The sequence below is a fragment of the Lolium rigidum genome, chromosome 6 (assembly GCF_022539505.1).
Source record: "Lolium rigidum isolate FL_2022 chromosome 6, APGP_CSIRO_Lrig_0.1, whole genome shotgun sequence".
Classification (NCBI taxonomy): Eukaryota; Viridiplantae; Streptophyta; class Magnoliopsida; order Poales; family Poaceae; genus Lolium; species Lolium rigidum.
In genome coordinates, this window is record NC_061513.1 from 267,086,873 (window position 1) to 267,113,138 (window position 26,266).

The 26,266-nt window shown below is 46.6% G+C and overlaps 2 pseudogenes; both read right to left on the reverse strand.

Annotated features, from left to right (window-relative positions):
• Nucleotides 1–252: 252 nt before the first annotated feature.
• On the reverse strand, nt 253–3,978 carry LOC124663776 (annotated as a pseudogene).
• A 1,365-nt stretch (nt 3,979–5,343) lies between these two features.
• Nucleotides 5,344–8,560, reverse strand: LOC124663775 (annotated as a pseudogene).
• Nucleotides 8,561–26,266: the final 17,706 nt, after the last annotated feature.

The following is a 26,266-nucleotide window of genomic DNA, read 5'->3' on the forward strand; positions in this document are numbered from 1 at the left end:
CGTGCAGCATCACTAGCGTCTAGGTCTGTAGCCCTGATCAGTCAATCTTCTTCTCCTCCTAACCTGGTTGGGTGTGGCGGCGTCGTCACTGGTAGGGTTTTTTTTCTCGGCCGAGATTTTGGAATCTCGCCGAAATTAATGTTGCCTGTGTATCAGTCTGAGAATGCGAAAGACTTGTGCCATTTATTTTCTCAAATCTCTAAAACGTGCTATAGGGCTATTGCAAAACACCATGCTTTTTTTAGATCATAGTGCCCCAAAAAGGAGAACCCCAGTTCCATTACTCCGATGAAACCCAGGCAGGCTGGTATATGATTCAGTACAGGTTCCGGAAAAGTAAAGACTGAGAAAAATAAGCCACCATGGTTTTTGCCTTTTGCATTTGTCTGATACATACAAATTTTATTGTTGCAGGATCATATCTTGCGCCAGCATGTTTATTCAATGCCGCTCCGAATGGCTTGAGTCGAGGCTTCTCTTCCTGCTCTGCATTCCACTATGAGTTAGCAACAAAGGTAATGTATGCATCTCTGATTGCATGCATCTCTACCGCTGCATCTCTTGTCAATGTTCGGTCTCGGGGCTGTTGCTTTGAACAGGATATGCCAAGCCTGAAGACAGAAACCAAACACTCCTGGATTCTAGTAGTAACGTTATCATGTTGTTCTCCATGCAGCCATATTGTTGGGTCAGCTATCTCCAACGTTCTACCTGGAAGAGCATCCTCGCAAAACTTGTGCAGACCCAATGAATCTCTAAATGTGTCCTCTGTTGGGCTTCTTCCGGTAAACATCTCAAGCAGCAATATGCCAAGACTGTAAATATCACCAGGAGGTGAGACCGCAGAGCCTTCTCCATACTCTACAATTATGCAACATTTTTTTATTAGCATGCCATATTTGTGTAAAAAAATTTATGGAGAAGAAAACGAAAATAAAAGGAAACTAGAAGAATTTCAGTCACCTGGAGCAACATAGCCTATGGAACCTATAATTCCCATTGAGCTATATGAGTTTTGCATCATCTCACTTGTATTTTCTTGAATGATCCTTGACATGCCAAAGTCTCCAACTCGGGCGCTCATGTCGTCAGCAAGAAGAATGTTGCTTGGCTTCAGATCACAATGGAGTACCAATGGTTGACAGTAGTTGTGGAGATATTCTACTGCATCCACAATATTGACAGCAATCTCAAGCCTCTGGACAAGGCTGACTGTGTTATTTGTACTTGGCTCTTGAGATTTTGGGTGAAGCCAACCATCCAAATTGCCATTGGGCATGAACTCAAAAACTAATGCCTTGAACTCTTGACCTTGGTGGTTGATGCTCGAACAAGAAGTAATGATCTTTAGGAGATAATGGTGTCGTATCCTTCTCACAGCCTCACATTCAGCCTCAAAGCTCTTGGAATACCTGGATTGACAAAGGTCAAACACCTTGACAGCCAGGGTTCTTCCCTCATTGTCCAAGACACATTTATAAACTGTACCATAACTTCCTCTGCCAAGCAAATTATCATCTGAAAAACCGTTAGTTCCTCGCAATAATGCATGATAGGAGATTCTCTCATAATGGTCCTCACTGATTGAATATTGCACTATAGTCTTATGGCCTTGTTTGAGCTTCTTGTGAAATATCCAAACAAGAAGAATAACTGAAAGTGACAAGAAGATTGCTCCAATTGCTGCCAGAGAAACCACAAGAGACTTTCGCATCCTTTTTTTGTCCTTGTTTAAGGGGCCTGTGGGGCATGGAGCCAAGTGAAGTTGAGGTACACCACCGCCAGTGGCGGAGCCAGCACACAACCATAGGGTTCAGCTGAACCCAATAAAATTCATCAAACCTTAATGTAATCAATATGTGATGTTGCTAGTTAGTGCAAGATTACACAGCACAACCAAGAGCTGAACCCAATGATTTTTGGATCTAGCTTCGCCCCTGACCACCGCACAGATTAATATTGCCAGCAACTGCCATGTAAGTGATATTTCTGAAAACGCCTCCATCTGGCACCCCGCCTTGCAAACTATTGAAGGATACATCCAGTTTTGATAAAGATGTCAAATTCTGTAGAACTAATGGGATTGATCCTGACAAGTCGTTGTGTGCTAGGAATAATTCCTGAAGGTTCCCAATACTTCCAAGGGCATCAGGAATATTGCCAGAGAACTTATTCATGGTTAGGTTAAGTTTACAGAGCCCCTTTATATTCTTCAGTGACTGAGGTATGCTTCCTTCAAAGGAGTTATTGTCTAACAAAAGCCATTCCAACACAACGCAGTTCTGAATACTGTCGGGTATCTTGCCAGACAACTGGTTTCCTGATAGAATCAGTTGGTTAAGGTTTGCCAAGCTACCAACTTCATGAGGAAGGGATCCAGTTAAGGAATTGTATGACAAGTCCAAGTACCAAGAAAGTTCAGGTAATCTCAAAATCTCACTAGGTATTGAACCATTAAGTCTGTAATTTGTTGACAAATCAAGTACGTAGAGTTTTTTCAACTCCCCCAAGCTTGCCGGAATGGGTCCTTCCAAGTTGTCACAGAATGCTAGAAGCTTGTTTAACTGTGAAAGGTTCCCTAGTGATGATGGTATGTGGCCAGACAAGCTACTGTTATACAAGGCTAGCTCAATCAAGTTTTCTAGTTTACCAATACTCTCTGGAATCACTCCAGATATGGAAGTATTTGCTATGGCTAGCATGTTGAGACCAACCAAATTGCCAATGTCTGCAGGAATTCCCCCAGAGACCCTACTATCTATTATGTATAACTTCTGGAGAGTTGTTGAGAGGTTCACAATTGAACCTGGTAGTTGTCCTCCAAAAGAAGAGCCACCAAGTACCAAGTACCTCAGCTGGCTGCAGTTTGCCAAAGAAGTAATGAATTCCCACCCTTTGTTGTCATTCACTTCAAGCCTATTGTATGCCAAGTCTAGAATTTGGAGGGTTCCAAGCATCCCCAAAGTGGGAGGCACATACCCACTAAATTCGTTGGTCCCGAGTAGAAGCTCTCTTATATAAGATAGATTGGATACTGAGGATGGGACGGCTCCCGTGAAGTAGTTAGCATTCAAGTTAAGAATTTGCATCTTTGGAAACTTTTTGCTGATATCAGCAGGAATTGTTCCAAACAACATATTTCCCCGCAACTGAAGCTTTTCCAGCGACGACAAGTTGTAGAGAGAAGGTGGAAGCATACCAGATAGGTCATTCATGTACAGTATGATCCGCTTCATGCTCTGGATGCTGCCGAGCCCTTGTGGGATTGAGCCCATGAGCTGGTTATTCGAGAGGTCAAGGTTTTGCAGATGGGACAAATTGGTCAGGGATGCCGGGATGGGCCCTCTGAAGCTGTTGTTACTCAGCGAGATCGCTTTCAGTGACGTGAGCCTTTCGCCAAGCTCAGCCGGAATGCCCCCATCAAGCTTGTTGCTGTCTAGTGCCATGGTGGTCATTCCGACGCAAGAGCTCAGGTTCAGAGGAAGCGTGCCAGAGAAGGAGTTGTAACTCAGGTCAAGCGTTTGCAAGTGTTGGAGCCGGCCGAGGCTCGCTGGAATCTCCCCACGGAGCCAGTTGAAGCTCAGGTTGAGTGTCCTCAGGAACGTGAGGTTCCCAAGGGCTGGGGACAGTGCTCCAGAGAGGGCCCTGCTGTGCAAGATCAGCGCCACCACCCGCGCAGGTCTTTGGTGACTGCATGTCACTCCTTCCCAGCTGCAGAAGTCGGCACTGCTGTTCCAAGAGACCAGCGAGGCACCGTCACTGACCTGTGCTTTGAAAGCAAGCAGTGTGGCCTCGTCCCGAGCCCTCACCATGGCGATCATCAGGACGGCTACAAGTGACCCCTGCAAGATCATGACCCCCATTGCCATGTTCCTCTTGGTTTGGTTGGTAAGTAGTAGCGTCTGCTTCCCTTGTGGCTCCAAGAAGCAATTTATACCCTATCCTCTTTTAACAGCTTTACACTGTTCCAGCAGCCCTACTAAGTTTGCAGCGACTACAACGCTGGGTCTATGGAAGGCTGGGGTCAATGCTTCTTGTTCGTTTTGCGGTGACAATGACATTGTAACCCACTGGAAGAACCTTTAGACATGTTTATAATGGGGTATCGCTTGGGTGGATCTTCTTTTCTCTTAGTTGGTGATGTGTCACAACGCACCCGTGGTGACACCGTATCTTCGTTGTGACTGCGAAAGCAAGAAAATTCCCAATTGCTATAAAGCGTACATGCGCTGTCTGTCGCCAGCGCACTCGCTAAGTGTCTGTACCTAGCAAGTTTGACTGGTTGCATATTATGTGCACATTGCCAACTGAATATTTTGTAATTGCCCAAATAATTTAACTTAAGTGAGTTCAGAAATCAATAAATCTATCCAAAATTTGAAATTATAATTGCTTATATTTTTTGAACCGAGCTTCAAATTTTTGGTCTGTTATGAACCGTTTTCCTTTGAAAGAGCGTTTCAAACCGGGCTAATATTGGCTTTATTCATCTCAAAAAATATTGGCTATATTCTACTTCATTTTGATGATGCATGTTCTGAAACATTTAAATCCATAAAATAGTGTTGATGTTTTGGGAGTCGTTTTCTTTTTCGAGTGTATTTCTTGTGTTCAGCTTGTCTGGTAGTAATAATGATGCAAGCACGTTATGCTTCATCATTGCTTGAATTTCCAAATCAACCCGAGGAAAAATATGAACTTGTGACCCCAAATATTGGTCCATATATCTTTTTTTTCAAAAGGGAGGATATCACCCGAGCCTCTAAATCATTGATGCACACAACCACACATTATCTATTATTCAAAAGCTAGAAGAGGTTGAAAGTATATAGTAAATTGGGACACGGTTTGTCGACCAAAAAGGCTTGGTGGCCTTAGGGTTCTTTATATGGACAGATTCACAGCGCTTCGTTTCTGGTGGCCATGGCTAGAGTGGAAAGAACCCGACAAAATTTAAATGTGTTTGGCAAACCCTTGCACTGAGACTGGAAATGTCAAAATAACTCAGGAAATTTCTGTTGGTACATGGAGAATGCTTCATGTGCAATCTGAACTTCTATCTTCTGATTTACTTTAAGCAATGAAATAACGTTGCCAGTATGTGTACTGTTTCGAGAACTTGAAATACTTGTACCACTTGATCTATGAATTCTCTAGAACTTGCTATAGTGCTATTTCAGAATACCAGTATTCTGCACTTAAATTTATTTGATACACTTGCAAAGAAACATAACTCTGAAAAGTGAGTACAACTACTAACTGAATTGATACATACAAATTTATTATTTCAGGATCCTGTCTTGTACCAGCTTGTCTGTTCAATGCCATTCTGAATGGCTTGAGTCAAGGCTTCTCTTTCTGCTCCACGTTCCACTACAAGCTAGCAACAAACGCGATGTATGCATCTCTGATTGCATGCATCTCTGACGCTGCATCTCTTGCCAATGTTCGGTCTCGGGGCTGTTGCTTTGAGCAGGATATCCCAAGCCTGAAGACAGAAACCAAACACTCCTGGATTCTACTAGTAACATTATCATGTGCTTCTCTGTGCAGCCAGATTGTTGGGTCAACTATCTCCAAGGTTCTATCTGGAAGAGCATCCGCGGCAAACTTGTGCAGACCAAATGAATCTCTAAACGTGTCGTCTGTTGGGCTCTTACCAGTAAACATCTCAAGCAGCAATATGCCAAGACTGTAAATATCACCAGGGGGTGAGACCGCAGAGCTTTCTCCATACTCTACAATTATGCAACATTTTTTGGTTAGTATATCATATTGGTGTGGAAATTGAAAATGTGAATGTGGTAGAATTTTAGTCACCTGGAGCAACATATCCTATGGAACCTCTAATTCCCATTGAGCTATATGAGTTTTGCATCCCCCCGCTTGTATTTTCTTGAATGATCCTTGATATGCCAAAGTCTCCAACTCGGGCGCTCATGTCATCAGCAAGAAGGATGTTGCTTGGCTTAAGATCACAATGGATTACCAATGGTTGACAGTAGTTGTGGAGATATTCTACTGCGTCCAAAATATTGACAGCAATCTCAAGCCTCTGGACAAGGCTGAGCGTGTTGTTTGCACTTGGCTCTTGATATTTTGGGTGAATCCAACCATCCAAATTGCCATTGGGCATGAACTCAAAAACCATTGCCTTGAACTCTTGACCTTGGTGGTTGACACTTGAACAAGAAGTTATGATCTTTATGAGATAACGGTGTCGTATCCTCCTCATGGCCTCACATTCAGCCTCAAAACTCTTGGAATATCTGGATTGACCAAGGTTAAACACCTTGACAGCCAATGTTCTTTCCTCATTGGCCAAAATACACTTGAAAACTGCACCATAACTTCCTCTCCCGAGCAAGTTCTCATCTGAAAATCCGTTAGTTCCTCTCAACAACGCATGATATGGGATTCTCTCGTAATGGTCCTCAGCGACTGAATCTTGGACTATTGTTTTCTTGCTTTGTTTGAGCTTCTTGCGAAGTATCCAAACAAGAAGAATAACTGAAAATGATGATAGGATTGCTCCTGTTGTTGCTAGAGAAACTACAAGAGACTTTGACATCTTTCTCTTTTTCTTGTTCCAGGAGCTTGTGGAGCACAAAGCCAAGTGAAGTTTAGGTGTACCACCACACAGATTGATATTCCCAGCAACTGATGTATAAGTAATGTTTCTGAAAACACCTCCATCTGGCACCTCGCCTTGCAAATTATTGAAGGATACATCCAATTTGGACAATGATGTCAAATTCTTCAGAACTGCTGGGATTGATCCGGACAATTTGTTGTGTGCTAAGTATAGCTCCTGAAGGTTTTCAATGCTACCAAGGGACTCAGGAATATTACCAGAGAACTTATTCATGGTCAAGTTCAGTTTATTGAGCCCCTTTAGATTCTTAAATGATTGGGGTATGCTTCCCTCAAACGAATTATTGTCTAATAATAACCATTCCAACACTACACATTTCTGAATGCTGTCAGGTATCTTGCCAGACAAGTGGTTTCCTGATAGAATCAGCTGGTTAAGATTTGCCAAAGTACCAACTTCATCAGGAAGGGGTCCAGAAAACGAATTGTATGACAAGTCCAAGTACCAAGAGAGGTCAGGCAATTTCAAAATCTCTCTGGGTATTGAACCGTTAAGTTTATAATTTGTTGACAAATCGAGTACAAAAAGGTTTTTCAACTCCCCTAGGCTTGCTGGAATTGGTCCCTCCAAGTTGCCATAGTATGCATAAAGCCTGTTCAACTGCGTAAGGTTTCCTAGTGATGCCGGTATCAGGCCAGACAAGCTATTGTTGTACAAGCCTAGCTCGATCATGTTCGATAGCTTACCAATGCTCTCCGGAATCTCTCCGGATATGAAAGTATTTGTTATCTGAAGCCTGTTGAGACCAACCAAATTGCCGATGTCTGCAGGAATACTCCCAGAGACCCTATTGTCGGCAATGGTTAATTGCTGGAGAGTTGTTGAGAGGTTTGTAATGGAAGCAGGTATCTGTCCTCCAAAAGAGTAGCCACCGAGTACCAAGTTCTGGAGCTGGCTGCAGTTTGCTAAAGAAGTGATGAATTCCCAACCCTTGTTGTCATTCACTTCAAGCTTGTTGTCACTCAGGCTCAGAGACTGGAGAACTGCCAGCCTCCCCAAAGTGGTAGGCACATACCCACTAAATTTATTTCCGCTGAGGCCGAGTACTGTGAGAGAAGATAGATTGGATATTGAGGAAGGGATGGTTCCGGTGAATTGATTACCACCCAAGTCAAAACCAGACATCTTGGGGAACTTGTTGCCAATATCATCTGGGATACTTCCGTACAACATATTTATCCCTACGTCAAATGATTCGATCGATGACCAGTTGTAGAGAGAAGGTGGAATCGTACCAGAGAGATTGTTGTTGAAGAGACTGAATTGCTGCATTCTCCGTATTCTGCCAAGCCCTGCTGGGATTGAGCCCACAAGCTGGTTATTGTTGAGTTGAAGGTCTTGCAGATAGGACAGGTTACCTAGTGATGCCGGGATTGGCCCTGTGAAGCTGTTGTTACGCAGCCAGAGTGCTGACAGGGACATGAGCTTTTCACCGAGCTCAGCTGGGATGCGTCCACCAAGCTTGTTGTCGTGCAATCCCATGGTGGTCATGCTGATGCAGGAGCTCAGGTTCACGGGTAACGTGCCAGACAAGGAGTTGTCATACAAGTCTAGTCTCTGCAGGCGGCGGAGGCGACCAAGGCTCGCGGGAATCTCCCCATGGAGCCAGTTGTAGCTCAGGTCGAGCTTCCGCAGGAACGTGAGATTCCCAAGGGCCGGGGAGAGTGCTCCTGCGAGGCCGCTGCCATTCAAGCTCAGCGCAACCACTCGTGCGGGCCTCCGGTGGCTGCATGCCACACCTTCCCAGCTGCAGAAGTTGGTACTGCTGTTCCAGGAGGCCAGCGAGCCACCATTACTGAGCTGTGCTTTGAAAGCAAGCAACGCAGCCTCGTCGCTTGCACTCACCACTGCGATCATCAGGACGGCGAGAAGTGAGCATAGCAAGCTCATGGCCATGACCCCCATTGCGGTGCCCCTCTTGGTTTGGTGGCCGAGTAGTATTTTGTTTGCTATGCGTGCTTGCCTTGTGGCGTCTAAGACATGCTTTATACTTTCCCTTTTTGGCAACTTGGCATGATCATCGGTTGGATGTCAAAGCTGCATACTGTTGAACTAGAAGTATCAGACTATCCGTCAGCAATAGCTGCTGAGGGCATGCCCAACGCACTGCCCTAGAGCTACTGCCTCACACCTTTAACTAGGTTCGGGTGGTCCAAAGTAGGTTTGGATGAGGAGGCAGCCTCCTCTTCAAGAAGTGGGATCTTAAGCCTAAAAGCATGCTTTTTGGAGAGAGAAAGAGATACATAGTGTCATATTTGTGGGGTCCCTTCTCTCTTTTTTCTGACTAAAGTTGTAGCTTCCATTGGAGAGATAAAATTGACCATGTTGCTTCTGACAACTTTTTTACATGGAGCAGCTAGTTGTGTATGCCACCATTGCTCATGCCCTGAGTGTAGGGATATGGATCGGCAAAACGGCAAATATGGTAGCAGGTCGTAAGTGTAGTCCTCTTTCTCTGACTTTGGCTTCTCTGTCTGAACTCCAATGAGCAGAACGATGGATCCACTGGTTCCTGGCGTCCCTGGCAAGTCCCGGGATATATGCAATGCGTTCACACTGGATTTTCAGGTGCTGCAAGCCTGCAACAGCCTACAGCCGGTGCATGAATGTTACTATCTTTGTTTGCAAGGGAATTTGTAGTTTTGTTGACGACGCTATCTGTAGGATTTGCCGAGCACTGAAACTTTCAGGATATTACTGTCAGTAATGAAGCATTGCATTGCGCCCCGGAGCATATGCTCCCGGTTTTTTTAATGACTTTTAAACATAATATAAAATGTCAGAAAATTCCGAACAAAAGGTGTACATTACATAACCCGTGAAGTCGTTTCAAAGAAAACTGACATTTTATGTGTCATGTGTAAAGATAAATTTTGGTGTTCAAAAAAAGCTTTTCACATTTTTTTATCCTTTTTTACAAACGACACAAATGAATTTTTTTTTTCACGAAACTTGGTGTGCGCGCATATAATGTAAACATATACGCGCCAAATTTTTCTTCAGATATTTTTAACATTTAAAAATGTTTTTCTCGGGTAGCAGAGCATATGCTCCCAAGTTCAAAAGTGAATTTCTGCATTCTATTGATCTTGCTTTCTTTAAGTACTCGAGTTTCAAATTAGTTTCCTATTTTCGATAGGCCCCAAGTGTGTTCATCAGCAATTTAGCGAGATTCATGGATTTGTCTGATCGTCTCTGCAGTTCTACGGTGTGTGTAGGCACTTGCGCTCCCATCTAAACCTCTAATGGCATATCTGGCCGTTCAAATTAATAGAAGGCGTATTTCGCTACGTAAACCCCATTTCAAAGGCGTAAAGCTGCCACCGGATCAAGGGCGACGTGCGTCCAACGAGCCCAATTGGTGTCCGGCGAGTCTGGATTGCGAAGACTTGCAAAGACTAGCACTTGAACTCCCAAAGGCTCTCTCTCGTTCCATCACTCCCCTTCTCTTTTCTTTCTCTTCCGTCTCTCTCGAACCTCCTCCTCGCTTCTGGTCTCCTCCGCAGATAACCCGGGCCTGACCGTAGCTTCTCCTGCCGGCGTTGCCGCGCAGCGAGGGCGAAGGGATGGTGCCGGCTCTAGGATTATATTTTGTCTTTGTTTAGAGTTTTCCTATATGGAGTTTGAGGGTAGGATGGTGGATCTCAGCGACCAGATCCATCGAGTCGTGGGTCTCCTCTTCCTTGCTGTGTCCTGCTGGTGGCTGGCGACTGAGCAAGTGCGGACGGCGGAGTCACGCATCCCTCCTAATAAGGTACGCATCAGGAGTTTGGAGCTGGGGATCTTGGGCCAGTCCCTGCTCTGCGTGGCTGCTTTTCTCGTCGTGGTGGTGCTTCCATGGAGGGAGACGAAAGCGGCGGCGTTGAAGGCTTCAGCTACCTCCTTCAATAAGGCCCGTCTTGGCAGATGGGGCTTGGAAACGGGCGAAGCTTCCTGGTGTTCTTCAAAGCGCCGTGGTGGTGATACGAAGAAGGGGCAAGCTCTGCTTCGTGACCAAATCTTGTTTTGCCTTGGAGTCATGATGCTGCAGATTCACGAGGAACACTCTCGGTGGCCAAAGTTTTGGCCGTCGACTATGAAGACCAGCAGGTGGTCAAACTTGAAGCCGCCGACAATAGCTGCGGTTTCTTTTACCTCCAGGTGGAGGCCCCTCTTCAAGCTCGCGGCAGCATCTCTCGTCCTCGCGGCGTCAAGTGGTATCGTCCCCGTCTCCGATGAGGATGGCTGCGGTTGGAGCTTGAGTTTCTCCGGCGAGTGCAAGGGACCCGATTGCTTTTCCTTATATTTTCCTAGGGTCTTTCCTGTAAAAGCTAGGGACCATGTTTTATTTTTCCTGTTGTTTCGAGTCCCTGTTGTAACTTGTACTTGCACCGTTTAATATAGCATCCAGGCCCTTCAGGGCCTCTCCATGTTCAAAAAAAAAAAAAAAAAAAAAAGCAAAGACTAGCACTTTTTTTTTTTTTTTTTTGCGGGGTAAAAGACTAGCACTTCCCGTGCATTGCTACAGATATACCAAGCAATCAACACATCTTTTTTAGCAAAACAATTAAAGTTCGTTATTATTGAAAACAATGATCAACGAAAACAGGTCATTCTTACACATTCAAATTAAAACATGTTTGGTCTTTTCGAGAAAACAATCAATTCTTCATAAGGCCCTGTTCGGTGCGTTCGGTGCCAGTGTTTTTTTTTTTGTGTTTTGAGGAGTGTTTTGAGGGGTGTTTTGGGTGGAAACACCAACCACCCAAAACACTACAAAATCCTTTTCACCCAAAACACTTGTCAAAACACTTGTTTAGAATAATGGTTTTATAAACTAGTGTATTCAACACAAATAGATAAAAAACGATCTTTTTTGACAGTTTAAACTAGACTTGTATCACAAATAAAAATCTGATCTTTTTAGCACACTAGAATAGATAGAAATTAAATAATTAAATTGAATAGATATAAATTCAATAATTGATACAATTAACTCGTAACCTCAGATCTCATAATCCACTAGCACTACATTGGCAAACTCCATCTCCATGCAGCAACAAGACCTAATCAAGAAAGCCTCTTTTTTTCAAAAAGATGTTTGTGCAGTCCATGTAAAGAACAAACAAAATCATGTTCCATGTTTTAACACAAATGACAGTTGCATGGAATAGTTCTATCATGGCAACTGTTTACAGGCCCCTACGAAACACATTAGCTATCAAATAAGGCGATAACTTACATTTGCCCACTTGTTTGCCCACTTGTGATTATTGATTGTGTCTACTTTTTCAGATGCTTAATTTGTTGAGTTACAGTGAATTTGTTTTCCCAAGTATGCAATACGGAACAAAGAAAAATATACCAAATTTGTTAGACCAATGCAGCAGAAATCAATTCAGCAGAAATGTCTAGCAACAACAGAGTTGAAGACTATAGTTTAAAGCTGAATGCAGCCAAGATGAAGCATGAATCAAGTCTCTGCCATATAGTTGCAGTTTCAGCTATTCTCCATATCATCAATACCTAGATGTACTTATCTTTTGAGACTAAGATTGGATAATATTTCTTCCAGTACAAAAGTATGATTTCTGTTCCGAAACCTCTGACTGAGCACTAGAAGCCACGGCTATGGATAGCTCTGCAACACGGTAGCAAGCGACAAACAATCAAAAAAAATGAGCACAATAAGTTCATATACATCTACTGCCTACGCACACAGCAAATATAAATTGAGTGAGATACATTTCGATTCTCTATTCTCTTGCCTATACACTCAACAGGAAAAAAAGATTATTTTTTTGGTAAAATTACATGGGGAGGAGGAGATGGACCTCACCAGGCAGCCGCATGTTTGGGAAGTGGCCGGCTGCAGCAAGTCCGAGAGGTGACCGACAGCGGGAGCTCGAGGACGGGCCATGGGCAGTAGCTCGGGATGTTGTCGTCGGCAACAGCCGTTTCGGGCAGGCGACCGGCAGCTATTCCTCCACACCTCCATCCAGGCACCGCGGCGAGATCCTCCCTCCCGCCGGGCGCCGGGCGGAACCGTTGCGCTGCCTAGTTCGTCGCCGGTGGTCCTAGGACCATGCGTGGAGGATCTCGTACGCCTCCCATGCCTTGGCTCGCTCTCCTCTTGCGCTAGACTTGCATCCGCGGCAATCGCCCTGCACCGCCCCAGTGTCGAAAACGCGAGGGGGTGAAGCGTCTCGATTCCACCTCGGCCCGACGTGTCTTCGGGTATTTTCTAGGACCTAACCCGGCCAAAACCTGTCCACCGAACAGCCCACGAGTGCTTTGAAGTGTTTTGGAGTGTTTTTATCGAGTCCGAATTTTACACCCCAAAATCAGTTAAAAGATTAAGAAATACACTGGCACCGAACGAGGCCTAAGAGAGGACATATAATAACTCATTTCACCGTGTACTTGCTATGTCACCCCATCTCTTGATTCTTTGTAATGACGGAGAATTTTTGCGGTATCTTCTTACTATAATAGATGGAAAAGGAAAAAGGGTATATGTGCACTCTATTAAGCGGCAGGAGTCCACTGTACTCCCTCCATCCATAAAAGAGTGTACGTGCGGGTTTTTCAAGATATATTATCAAGTGGAGAGAAATTATATTAGGAATATGTGAATTAACAACTCTATCATCTTTAATTATTCCACCTCCAATAAGCTAAGCGCATGTAAAATATTAAAATAACATGTGTTGAATATTATTAGATTTGGTTTTCATGCGATGAGAGAGAAATATTTTTTACTATTTTAAAATGCATTGAGAAAGTAGAAGTACACTCTTTTATAGACAAAGTTTAAGTGCAAACGTTCACTTATTTGAGGACGGAGGAAGTACACATTTACTAATTTAAACACACTTACATCATCCATCAAGGGTAGAATAAAAATGGGTGGCTCCTCAAACCAAACGGATGGTTGAGTGACAAACTCCTTAGCTAGAACATGAGCTACCTTAGGGGGTGTTTGGTGTGGCTTTTTTTGGCTTTTGGCTTTGGCAAAAGCCACCAAAAGCATCTAAATAGGTGCTTTTTTTGGCTTTTGGATTTTGGAAGCCAAAAACAAAGATCCTATTCTTTTGGCTTCCAAAATCCAAAAGCCAAAAAAAGCACCTATTTAGGTGTTTTTGGTGGCTTTTGCCAAAGCCAAAAGCCAAAAAAAGCCACACCAAACACCCCCTTAATAACTTCTCCAGGATAAAATGAAAACTCTATTGAATTATCCCCCTTTAGTCTTCTATGTGATTTGAGAATCAGGCAGATCTTCCATGTTGGCCTCGACGACGTCGAAGAAGGACGGCTCTGGGTTGTCCTCCTCCACCACCTGCGACAACCTCATTGATAGAAGTTAATCTAGTCATTATGTAAATTCATTGTTTGTTGATCATGTTCATCGGTTTGATGCATGTCTAACTTGTGCCAAGTGAACCTGATGTAACATTGTATATGTGTGTGCGGACATGCCACATTGCGGTATGGTTGTCCATGCTTAGTCATGTGCAGTGCAATGTGAGTTGATTTTCTTCAACGCATTGTGCCTCCTCCGGCTGCTTCATCCATAGAGGGCAGTGGTTAGATTCCGGGCGGCGACCCGTTGTGGTTCTTGGCGGTGGCAGTCAGCGGCCGGTGGCCGGAGTTGGAGGTGATGTTGCTGCCCATCGTCGTCCCCTAGCTCCCGCGGCGACCCAGAGTGGTCTTAGTCTGGTGGCTCTCGATTGCTGGGCGGTGCTCATGGCACCATGGTGCTGGATGGAGTTGTCTTCTCCAGTGTGCTTTTTCCTCCACGTGGTGTGGTGCTTTTGAAATGGGGTCGACGGGTTCTCCACCTCCAATTATGGTGGTTAGGTGGTTGTTGGTGGTGACGACGGGTATGAACGTGAAACTGCTCCCTTGGCGGGTTTTGGTGTGGCATGTCGGCATAGGCCGGTGGGAGTTCACCGGTGGCCTTCTTCTTGAGGCAGCGCATGGGCTGAGAGGAAGCCCAGGCGGTGGTCCAGCGACAAGGGAAAGTATGGTGGGTGTGTGGTGCCATTCTTCACGGTGTGAGGTGTTGCTTCTGACGCTTCTTTGAGGTTCTTGGCGGGCGATGGAGGAGAAATGCGGCAAGACTTGCTTAGCTTAGAGGGGTTAGGTGCTCTTAGGTGTTCCAGTCTACCAAGCCTTTCTCTTAGAAAGGAGGAGTTCCGGGCGATAACTCTATCCCAATCGTCGGGTCGGTGTTGATGATGGTGGCATCTATGGAACTCGTTTACCTACTTGGAGGCATCGTCGTGGACTTTCTCTTCCATTGTGTATGACTTGGGCCTCTCGAGGTGAAAACCCAAGCTTCGGTTAGCTAGAGCGGGTGATGATGGCGCCATCGGCACCTCCCTCTTATGGGCGTAACCTTGGTGAGTCAGCTTCGTCGGTTGTACGTGGCTTCTCTTGCGTTGGGGTCGGTGGTTGCCAGGGCAGCGACCACGGATGGTGGTTGTGAGTGGAGGCGGTGACCTCGTGATCCAAGGATGGCACAAGCTTCTCATGGAGCGAGGAGGTATCTCGCATGGCTTGGGTGGCAATCTTGTGTCGTCAGTGCATCGAGGTTGTTGGCTAGGTCGACGCGCCTCATAGGGTATGGTTCGACTTTTAGGCCGAGGCGACGGCTCCGGATGTTGGCATGATGGTCGTGGTCTACGAGCGGTCTACCTTTGGGCTACAGATGACTGGGTCGTGTGGCGTCGTGGCTCGAGTGCCAGCAGTGGTACGTCGGGATGGTGGTCCGTTGGGCATGGCGGAGTGGCTGGATGTCGGACTGCGGCCTCGAAAATTTGTCCTTTGTGAGGGCTCCTCGGAGACTTGACCTCTTCATTTATGTTCGAGTGTCCCATGTCTACTCCTCCCATAGCAATCATGGTGTCTTCTCTTCAACAATGATGTTATGATAGGGCTGTCCTTGTTGTGGGTATACTTCATGGGTGTACCATCGACAGTGCCTAGATCCGGCAAGCCCGGGTGGCCCATAGACGGTGATGGTGGCATAAGGCCCATCGGGCGGCCCAGTTGCTGTAGATCAAGATGGATGAAGTACAGCCCAGGAACAAGGAGCCAGATCCACCGAACCGACATTGGGAGTCGGATCCGTCCTGGCCCGTTAGGGGTAGCCGGATCCGGTACGATATGTGGAGGAAGGCGGATCCTTGACGTACTTGTATTCCGGCTAGGACTCTCTGTGTAAACCCTAGATCCGCGCGCCTATATAAGCCGGATCCCGGGAGCCCTAGAGGCACAACCACAACTCATTGTAACAACGCGGAAGCGCCCAGATAATTCCAGAAAGGCAGCAATAGGCCCTGTCCTCGAGCAGGTGTTCCGAAGCTGGGTAAATCGCGTACCATCGTCACGAGGACTCTCCGCCCTATGGCCCCTACTTCTTCTCCCCCTCGTGAGGATCCCTCCTCTGAGGTACCGTCGAATAGGCAACGACGGTTGGCGCGCACCGTGGGGCCTGCGGCGTCTGGAGGCCGGAACCGGGAGGGTTCTACCTTCGGAGGCATCGGCGACACTATCGTCGTGGGGCGCGTCTTGTACGCTAGAAACTTTCCGGTCGTCCCTCAGGACGAGTGCTGGATTCCGGCTAGGACAAACTCCATCAAGCTCTCCATCATCCCGATTGGCGGGATATACATCTTCATCGGCGAGACCGTCGATTCCGACAGAAACGCACCGGTAAGTAACGCTGACGCGACCGCCGCAGAGCAGGACGTAGTCGCGAAGATCCGATCTGAGATGCAGGAGCTTCCTAAGAAAGATTCCGCCTTAGATCTGGAAAATTCAAAACCCACCCAATCCGCCCCTGAGCAGGAAATAAAGGTGGAAGACCAATGCAGATCCGCCTAGGTCTCCCAGGTGTTAGAGAAGGAAAGGCGTCACTTCGTGCACTTCCTCGCACATACCGCAGGAACCGCCCCTCCCCAGGACGGAGCTGGTCCCATGCAGGTGCAGGCACCCGAAGACGATAACGCTCTGGATCAGCAGGAGGCTGTCGGAGATAATAACGTTCCGGGGCAGCAAGAGGATGCCGGAGACAAAGAAGAATCAATCTTGGGTAACCTGAGCCCAACATCTGACGACACTTCCTCCATGGACACGGACGAGTACAATCGCGTGTTGAAGGAACTTGGAGGTGATGAACAATCTGAAGCAAAATCCGTCCATCCTAAGGAGGTCCTTGCGACCATAGTTGGTTTGGAGCAGGAAGCAGGAGATGAAAACAACACCTCCGACCCAGGAACGCCCCACTCAGGGACTCCGCCTTCGCGGGTACGGCATCGTGCTTTGCCGGATCTCGCCGGAGGGCGTATTTCGGAGCATGAAGAGTACTTAACCCCAGAGGAGCTAGTGGAACAGGCAGGCATAGGTGCCTTAGTACACACAGAAGTCCTCAACAAGCCTATAACTCCGGAGGAAGCCGCAGATCCGGAAGCTCTAGAAGCAACAAGGAAGGAGATGCTGGCCACCGCCAAGAGAATTTCCACCACCGCAATGGCGATGCTGGAAGAAAGGCAAGAGGCTCAAGAAGTAATGGATTGTTTCCTCAAAAGAGAGCGCGAAGCTGTGGACTCCTTACAGAAGGCCAAAAAACTCCGAGAACATTGGAATCCATGATGAAAGATGCTCACAAGGAAGCAGACAAGATCCGACGGGATGCCATAGGCCCCCGCAAGATCACTTTCGCAACTCCCACTGATCAGCAGCCGCTCACAATTCCAAAGGAAAACATGCAGAAGGCTGCGGAGATTTTGACCAAGAAAAATGAGGAAAACGACATCAACCACCTCCGCACACTCGTCGCTTCAGCAATGCAGCAGCAGAGCTAGGCAGACACTTCGCGCAAGTTGGAATCTAACCCGGAGTTACGCATCTCCACTGTGCAGAAGGACGTCTTCGGAAGCAAGCATCGTGACGACGATTCGCGCACCGAATCCACGGAGCGCAGAAGGAGAACCAGAGAACACCCAAATATGATCCCCGTACCTTCAAAGACGCCTCCGTTAGACCCGAAGAAGGAAAAGGATGCGATGTACACTGGCAACATTAAGAGGTCCCGGTGCTGTAGAGGCTGGATCCACTTAGTGAACCAAGACATGGTCAGATCTTTCCCTGACAGACCATCTTCCATCAGTTTGCAGATCCGCCTGACCTCCCTGGTAAATTGAGGAGACTCAGAGAGATGAGGGCATTGGGACCAGGCCGGAGTCTCGCTGGCGGGACCATCTTTGAATTCCGGAAACACCCTTGGGGTAGCCGGATCGGAAACGTCCTTCAAGTAGAAGAAGCCTCCGGACCAGTAGCGCACGGACTCGTGTCGATCGGTATGCGGGTAGACGCGGCCGGGGCGGAGCTTGAACGTGATGCTCCCGCATGTTGCAAGGGAAGAAGTTTACGATATTTTCTCCTTTTTGACGGAGAAGTAGTATTGGAAGAGTTGGATATCGGGGGTTACCCGGAGGTGGCCTTCGCTGAGCGTGACGTGATTGTTGATGGCCAAGATGCTGTTGGGCGAAATATTGTGAGGATGCAGCTCGTACGCCTTTAGGATTTCCGTAAAGAAATCGCTGGGCGGAAGAGAGAATCCTCGCTCGACCAACGCCTTGGTCACCACCCATTCTCCGGCTTCGGGAGCAGGAGTCAGGGCACCTGGAACCGATCGCCAGGATCCGGGTTTTAAGAATCCCTCTGCTTCGAGGTTGCGGAGTTCGGTCTCTGTGACGGTGCAGGGCCACCACTTTCCTTTGGCTTCGCTGTCGTGGGAGCGAGCCTTAGATTTCTTGGCAGTAGCTTCTTCCGCCTTCTTCTCCATTTGCTCGGCTCCGGCAGTTTCTTCCGGGTTGGCCGATGTCCCTTCCATGTCTTTGTCGGAGTCCTTGGAAGGATCTAGCTGGACAGGGACGAAGGGGGGAGGGGCGGAGGAGATTGGTGTCGCTGCGATGGGCTCGGTTGTTGATGGAGGCGGAGTCGTGGAAGACGTCTACGGAGAATGCGAGATAATGAAACTTCAGCCGGATCCGTCTTACGCCCTAGTCACCCCTACCAAGTATGGTGAACAGACCGAAGCTCGAAGGACTTACCGAAATGGTTTTCGCGGTGGCCGGAGTCGCCGGCGGTGAGGTTTTGCTGCGGTGGCTCGACGGACTTAAGAACAGGATGAACTTGATGAACACATCGTGGCTGCGCCTGAACTCCGGCGATCTTCCGGCAAACTCCGGTGAGGCGGAGAAGGAGCTCGGAGGCGGCGCTGCGCTGAGAGGTAGAAACGGGGGTGAATGGGTGATTAGGTGTGGACGGTGGGATATTTATAGGCGGGGAGAGGAGATTCGTGCTCCGCATCCTGTGGTCGGAACGCAAGCGTCGCACCGTTGGATGGATGACACGTGTCGAAAACCCTAATTGTAAAAATGGCTAAGGATAAATTACCGCTTGAATCACCCAAAAATGGCGCCAAGATTGGCGGAACCGTTGAACCTTTTAAAAACGACCAGCCGTTATCTCAGCATGGAGTAACCCAAAGAGATGTTGAAAAATGATGTCGATGGATGAAGTCCCGCGGGGTAAGGGCTTTTTTCGGCATGAAAGCTGGAAAAGAAGATATCATGAAAGTTGGAGTTGTTCAAGTTCCCCAGGTTACCCAAAAGGATCATCGGAAGCAAAGATGATTCAGCAAGGTGGAAACATGAGGTGAATCTCGGAGAACTCTGGGGGCTACTGTTTTGGGTATACTTCATAGGTGTACCATCGACAGTGCCTAGATCCGGCAAGCCCGGGTGGACCATAGACGGTGATGGTGGCATAAGGCCCATCGGGCGGCCTAGTTGCTGTAGATCAAGATGGATGAAGTCCAGCCCAGGAACAAGGAGCCGGATCCACCGAACCGACATTGGGAGTCGGATCCGGCCTGGCCCGTTAGGGGTAGCCGGATCCGGTACGATATGTTTAGGAAGGCGGATCCTTGACGTACACGGCAAGATAATGTACCGTAGTTAGGTAACTTGTATTCCGGCTAGGACTCTCCGTGTGTCGAGGGTGCTCCTCGGCAATGCCCTACGATAGGGGCTTAGGGTTGATGGAATCCTGCAAGCTGACACCAGACATCGGTTTACAGACAAGCGGGGAGAGCGATTTACCCAGGTTCGGGGCCCTCGATGAGGTAAAACCCTTACGTCCTGCCTGTCTGTTCTTGATTATGATGATAATGGGTTACAATGGGGTGCCGAATAGTTCGGCTGAGATCTCGTCGAGATGGCTAAATATTAGGGTGACCTAGCTGTAAGCTTTTGGTGGCTAAGATTGCTAAGATTGATTGTGTCCCTCGGCAGCCCCTCTCCTGGCCTTTATATAGGAAGCCAGGTCTCGAGAGGTCTAACCGAAGACGACTAGGTTTACAATAGTTTTAGATCTAATCTTTCCTTGTTCGGTCGCTTCTTCGTCTTGCTTGTCAAGGAATCTTCTGGCGCACCACCCGGATGGGCCGCCTCGCCTCCAAGTGCCTTCATGGGCCTACAACTAGTTAATACAGGATAGGGCAACGTCGGTTACCCGAAGGGTAGTGCCCACGTTAGTAGCCCCCGAGTGTCTAGCCGAACATAGTGTTGCATTGTGATCCAAATTCATATACTAAAGGGAGCCTAACTTCTGACGAGCGGAGCGAGGCCCGTCGCCGGAGGTTTGGGGCGAAGTGTAGCGGAGTCAGAAGTTAGCCCATACGCCGTGCCCTGCAGGGACGCCTGCGAAGGGGGGTGCGGGGGGCGGCAGCCCCCCGCGGTACGGTACGGATCGTTGGCACCGCCTATATATACATCTTGTAAGCCGCCGGCTAGGGTTTATCAGATTATAAGATAACCCACGGCGTTTGTAAACACCTCCCGATATAGTGAAGTTTTGCTTGGCTGGCGCCCGTGGTTTTTCCCCTTACGTGTTGGAAGGGGTTTTCCACGTTAAATCTTGTGTCCCCTGCGTGTGTTCTTGTTTCGTTCTTCGTTATTTGCTTGTCGCTTTTATAACAAGTGGTATCAGAGCCCGTGTTTCAATCTAGGGTTTTGCGACATGTCTTCTTTGAAGTTCGATCTACCGCAGTTGGATTATACCACGAGATTTTCTCTGTGGCAAGTGAAGATGAGGGCGATCCTCACCCAATCTTCTGATCTGGATGAAGCTCTTGATGGATTTGGCAAGAAAGATGCCAAGACCTGGACCGACGATGAAAAGAGGAAAGATCGTAAGGCCTTTTCTTTAATTCAGCTTCATCTATCCAACAATATCTTGCAGGAAGTGCTGGCTTAGAAATCCGCAGCGGCGCTGTGGTTGAAACTGGAATCGATCTGCATGTGCAAAGATCTAACCAGTAAGATGCACGTGAAGATGAAGTTGTTCTCGCACAAGCTGCAAGAAGGTGCGTCAATGATGAATCACCTATCGATCTTTAAAGAGATTGTTTCTGATTTGCTGTCCATGGAGGTAAAATATGATGATGAGGATCTAGCTCTTATACTGTTAGTCTCGTTGCCTAATTCTTTTGCGAATTTTCGAGACACCTTATAATATACAGCCGTGATGAACTAACCCTTGCCGAAGTTTATGAGGCCCTCCAGCAGAGGGAAAAGATGAAATCTATGGTGCGAGCGAGAGGGTTCGTCATCTAAGACGAAGCTTCTGCGGAGTCCGAGGCGGGACCGAGAACAGAAACAACAACTACAACAGAGATAAGAGCAAGACCGACAGAGGTCGCTCAAAGTCCAAGGGACGAGATGGTAAGTTCTGCAAGTACTGTAAGAAAACTAGCCATAATATTGATGATTGCTGGAAGTTGCAGAACAAAGAGAAAAGAAACGGCACTTACCAACCGAAAAACAAATGCGAGGGTGATGGTAAGGCTGCTTGTTGTTTCCAGTGATAATTCGATGGCGATTGCCTAGTTGTGTTTGCTTGGTTGTGTTTACGGTAATGATGAGTGGATCCTTGATTCTGCATGTTCGTTTCATATCTGCTGTAACAAAGACTGGTTCAGTTCTTATGAGTTTGTGCAGAGTGGAGATGTTGTGCGTATGGGAGATAACAACCCACGTGAGATCGTGGGCATTGGCTCTGTTCAGATCAAGATGCATGATGACATGACACACACTCTGACAGATGTGAGACACATACCTGGCATGGCCAGAAATCTGATCTCTCTCAGTACCCTCGATGTTGAGGGGTACAAACACTACGGTTCTCGCGGAGTTCTGAAGGTATGAAAAGGTTCTCTCGTTCACATGATTGGTGATATGAATTCTGCAAAGTTATATGTTCTTAGAGGTAGCACTTAGATGCAGTATTGCTTTCTGCTGTTATTCACGATGAACCTGGTAAAACTAATCTGTGGCATATGCGTCTTGGACATATGAGTGAACATGGCATGGCAGAATTGCACAGGAGAGACCTGCTAGATGGCTGCAATTTGAGTAAGTTTGACTTCTGTGAGCACTGCATTTTTGGTAAGCATAAAAGAGTTAAATTCAATGCTTCCGTTCATACCACCAAAGGGATTTTAGATTATGTGCATGCTGATGTGTGGGAACCTTCCCGCAAGACTTCTCTTGGTGGTGCAAATTACATGCTTACTATCATAGATGATTACTCCGAGAAAAGTGTGGCCTTTCTTTACGAAACATAAATCTGATGTGTTTGATGCTTTTAGAAAGTGGAAAGTTATGGTAGAGAAGAAAACGAGAAAGAAAGTTAAATTGCTTCGTATCGACAATGGCATGGAGTTTTGTTCTACGAGTTTTCAATGATTATTGCAGACAACGAAGGCATTGTCGGGCACCACACCATCCCATATACTCCTCAGCGAGAATGGTGTGGCGGAGAGGATGAACAGAACCATCATCTCCAAGGCTCGGCGCATGTTGTCCAATGCTTGGTATGCATAGACGTTTCTAGGCTGAAGCGAGCTTCCACCGCCTGTTACTTGATAAACAGGTCACCTTGTATTCCGCTTGATAAGAAAACTCCTATTGAGGTATGGTCTGGTTCACCTGCTGATTATTCACAGCTGAGAGTTTTCGGTTGCACTGCTTATGCTCATATTGATAATGGAAAGCTAGAGCCTAGGGCTGTTAAGTGTGTGTTTCTTGGTTATGGTTCAGGAGTTAAGGCATATAAGTTATGGAATCATGAAACTAAGAAAGTTTTGCATAGCAGAAATGTAGTCTTTAATGAGGCTGTCATGTTTTATAAGAGTTCATCTACAGATGTTACTGATGCTGTTGATTTTTTTGATAATTCTGATGATGAGCAACAGAGGATTAGCGTGCAGGTGGAGCACGTGGAGGAGAAAGAAAATGATGTTGCTGAAAATGATAATATTGTTGTTCAGCACTCACCACCTGTTTTGCAGCAAACAAATAGTTCCATTGCTGCTGATAGACCGAGGCGTAACAAAGGTCCACGTCCTCGTTTGATTGAAGAATGTAATCTTGTTCATCATGCTTTGAGTTGTGCTGAACAGGTGGAGCATGATACTCGAACCTGCTACATATCCGAGGCCGTTGCATCCGTTGACCGCGTGAAGTGGATTTCTGCTATGCAAGAGGAGATGCAATCGCTTGACAAGAATGGCACATGGGATGTTGTGCCCTTGCCTAAACAAAAGAAGGCTGTCCGCTGTAAGTGGATATTTAAAAGAAAGGAAGGTTTGTCTCCTAATGAGCCTCCGAGGTATAAGGCAAGGTTAGTAGCAAAAGGTTTCAGCCAAATTCCAGGTATTGATTATAATGATGTATTCTCTCCGGTTGTGAAGCATAGTTCCATTCGTGCATTCTTTGGTATTGTGGCTATGCGTGATCTTGAGCTTGAGCGAGTTAGATGTGAGGACTCGCTTTACGCATGGTGAGCTTGAGGAGGAGATATACATGGACCAACCTGAAGGTTTTGTTGTGCCTGGTAAGGAGGATCTTGTTTGCAAGTTGAAGAGGTCTCTTTATGGTCCGAAGCAGGTCTCCAAGACGAGTGGTACAAAAGGTTTGATTCATTTATGCTTGCACATGAGTTTAAGAGATCTAAGTATGATAGTTGTGTTTATATCAAGTTTGTTAATGGATCACCAATATACTTGCTGTTATATGTTGATGATATGTTGATTGCTGCCAAGAGCAAGGAAGAGATCACTACTTTAAAGTCACAGTTAAGTAGTGAGTTTGAGATGAAGGATCTTGGTGCTGCTAAGAAAATACTAGGTATGGAAATTACAAGAGACAGAAAATCTAGTGTGTTATTTCTTAGTCAGCAAAATTACATTCAGAAAATTCTTCATCGTTTTAATATGCATGATGCAAAGTCTGTTAGTACACCAATTGCTTCTCACTTCAAATTGTCAGCGTTGCAATGTCCTAGTACTGATGAAGATATTGAGTACATGTCTCGAGTTCCATATTCTAGTGCTGTTGGTTCTTTGATGTATGCCATGGTTTGTTCTCGCCCTGATTTATCATATGCTATGAGTTTGGTCAGTCGATACCTGGCTGATCCTGGTACAGAACATTGGAAAGCTGTTCAGTGGATTTTCAGGTACCTTCGTGGCACATCCAAAGCTTGCTTGAAGTTTGGCAAGACCGGTGAGGGACTTGTAGGCTATGTGGATTCAGATTTTGCTGCCGATTTGGATAAGAGAAGATCCCTCACAGGTTATGTTTTCACTGTTGGTGGATGTGCTGTTAGTTGGAAGGCAACGTTACAATCTGTTGTTGCCCAATCTACAACCGAAGCAGAATATATAGCAATTGATGAAGCTTGCAAAGAGTCTGTTTGGTTGAAAGGTTTGTATGCTGAGCTTTGTGGAGATGATTCTTGCATTAACTTGTTTTCTGATAGTCAAAGTGCAATATACCTTACTAAAGATCAAATGTTCCATGAGAGGACAAAGCACATTGACATCAAGTACCATTATGTTCGCGACATTGTTACTCAAGGTAAACTGAAGGTATGCAAGATAAGTACTCATGATAATCCCGCTGATATGATGACAAAGCCAGTTCCTGTTTCCAAGTTTGAGCTTTGCTCGAGCTTGGTTGGTATAACTGTTTAGCCCAAGTGGCTGTTGGCGGCAGCAAGTGTTTTTCCTTTGTTGTTCAGGAGATTGTTGAAGTTCATGCTACAAGATGGAATTTGTCTCAAGGTGGAGTTTGTTGCATTGTGATCCAAATTCATATACTAAAGGGAGGCTAACTTCTGACGAGCGGAGCGAGGCCCGTCGCCGGAGGTTTGGGGCGAAGTGTAGCGGAGTCAGAAGTTAGCCCATACGTCGTGCCCTGCAGGGACGCTCGCGAAGGGGGTGCGGGGGCGGCAGCCCCCGCGGTACGGTACGGATCGTTGGCACCGCCTATATATACATCTTGTAAGCCGCCGGCTAGGGTTTATCAGATTATAAGATAACCCACGGAGTTTGTAAACACCTCCCGATATAGTGAAATTTTGCTGGCTGGCGCCCGTGGTTTTTTCCCCTTCTGTGTTGGAAGGGGTTTTCCACGTTAAATCTTGTGTCCCCTGATGTCTACGGGTGCTTCTATTCTTGTAGACAGTGTTGGGCCTCCAAGAGCAGAGGTTCGTAGAACAGCAGCAAGTTTCCCTCAAGTGGATCACCCAAGGTTTATGGAACTTAGGGAGGAAGAGGTCAAAGATATTCCTCTCAAGCAACCCTGCAATCACAAAGCAAGAAGTCTCTTGTGTCCCCAACACACCAAATACACTTGTCAGATGTATAGGTGCACTAGTTCGGCGAAGAGATAGTGAAATACAAGTAATATGGATGTATATGAGTGGTAATAGCAATCTGAATAAAATATGGCAGCGAGTAAACATGCAACAAAACAGTAAACAAACGGAGATTCGATGCTTGGAAGCAAGGCCTAGGGATCCTGCTTTCACTAGTGGACACTCTCAACAATGATCACATAATAGAACCACTCTACACTCTTTTGTTGGATGATGAACACCACTAACTGTGTAGGATTACACGAACCCTCAATGCCGGAGTTAACAAGCTCCACAGTATTCGATATTCATGTTTAAGTAACCTTAGAGTGCAAGATAGATCAACACAATTACACCAAGAACTAACATAGCATGCACACTGTCACCGTCACACCATGAAGGAGGCATAGATCATATCAATACTTACCATAGCAATAGTTAACTTCATAATCTACAAGATATTACAATCATAGCCTACACCAAGTACTACACGATGCACACACTGTCACCATTACGCCGTGCAGGATGAATAGAGTACTTTAATAACATCACTAGAGTAGCACATAGATGATATTCAACTAGATCACATAAAGAGAGAGATGATCCACATAGCTACAGCGGAGCCCTCAGCCCCGGGGGTGAATTACTCCCTCCTCATCATGGAGGCAGCGATGGCGGTGAAGATGGCGGTGGAGACGGCGGTGGAGATGGCTCCGGGGGCAATTCCCCGTCCCGACAGGGTGCCGGAACAGAGAGTTCTGTCCCCCGAATTGGAGTTTCGCGATGGCGGCGGCGCCCCTAGAGTCTTTCTGGAGTTTCGTCAAGTGGTACTGCGTTTTTAGGTCGAAAGGGGTT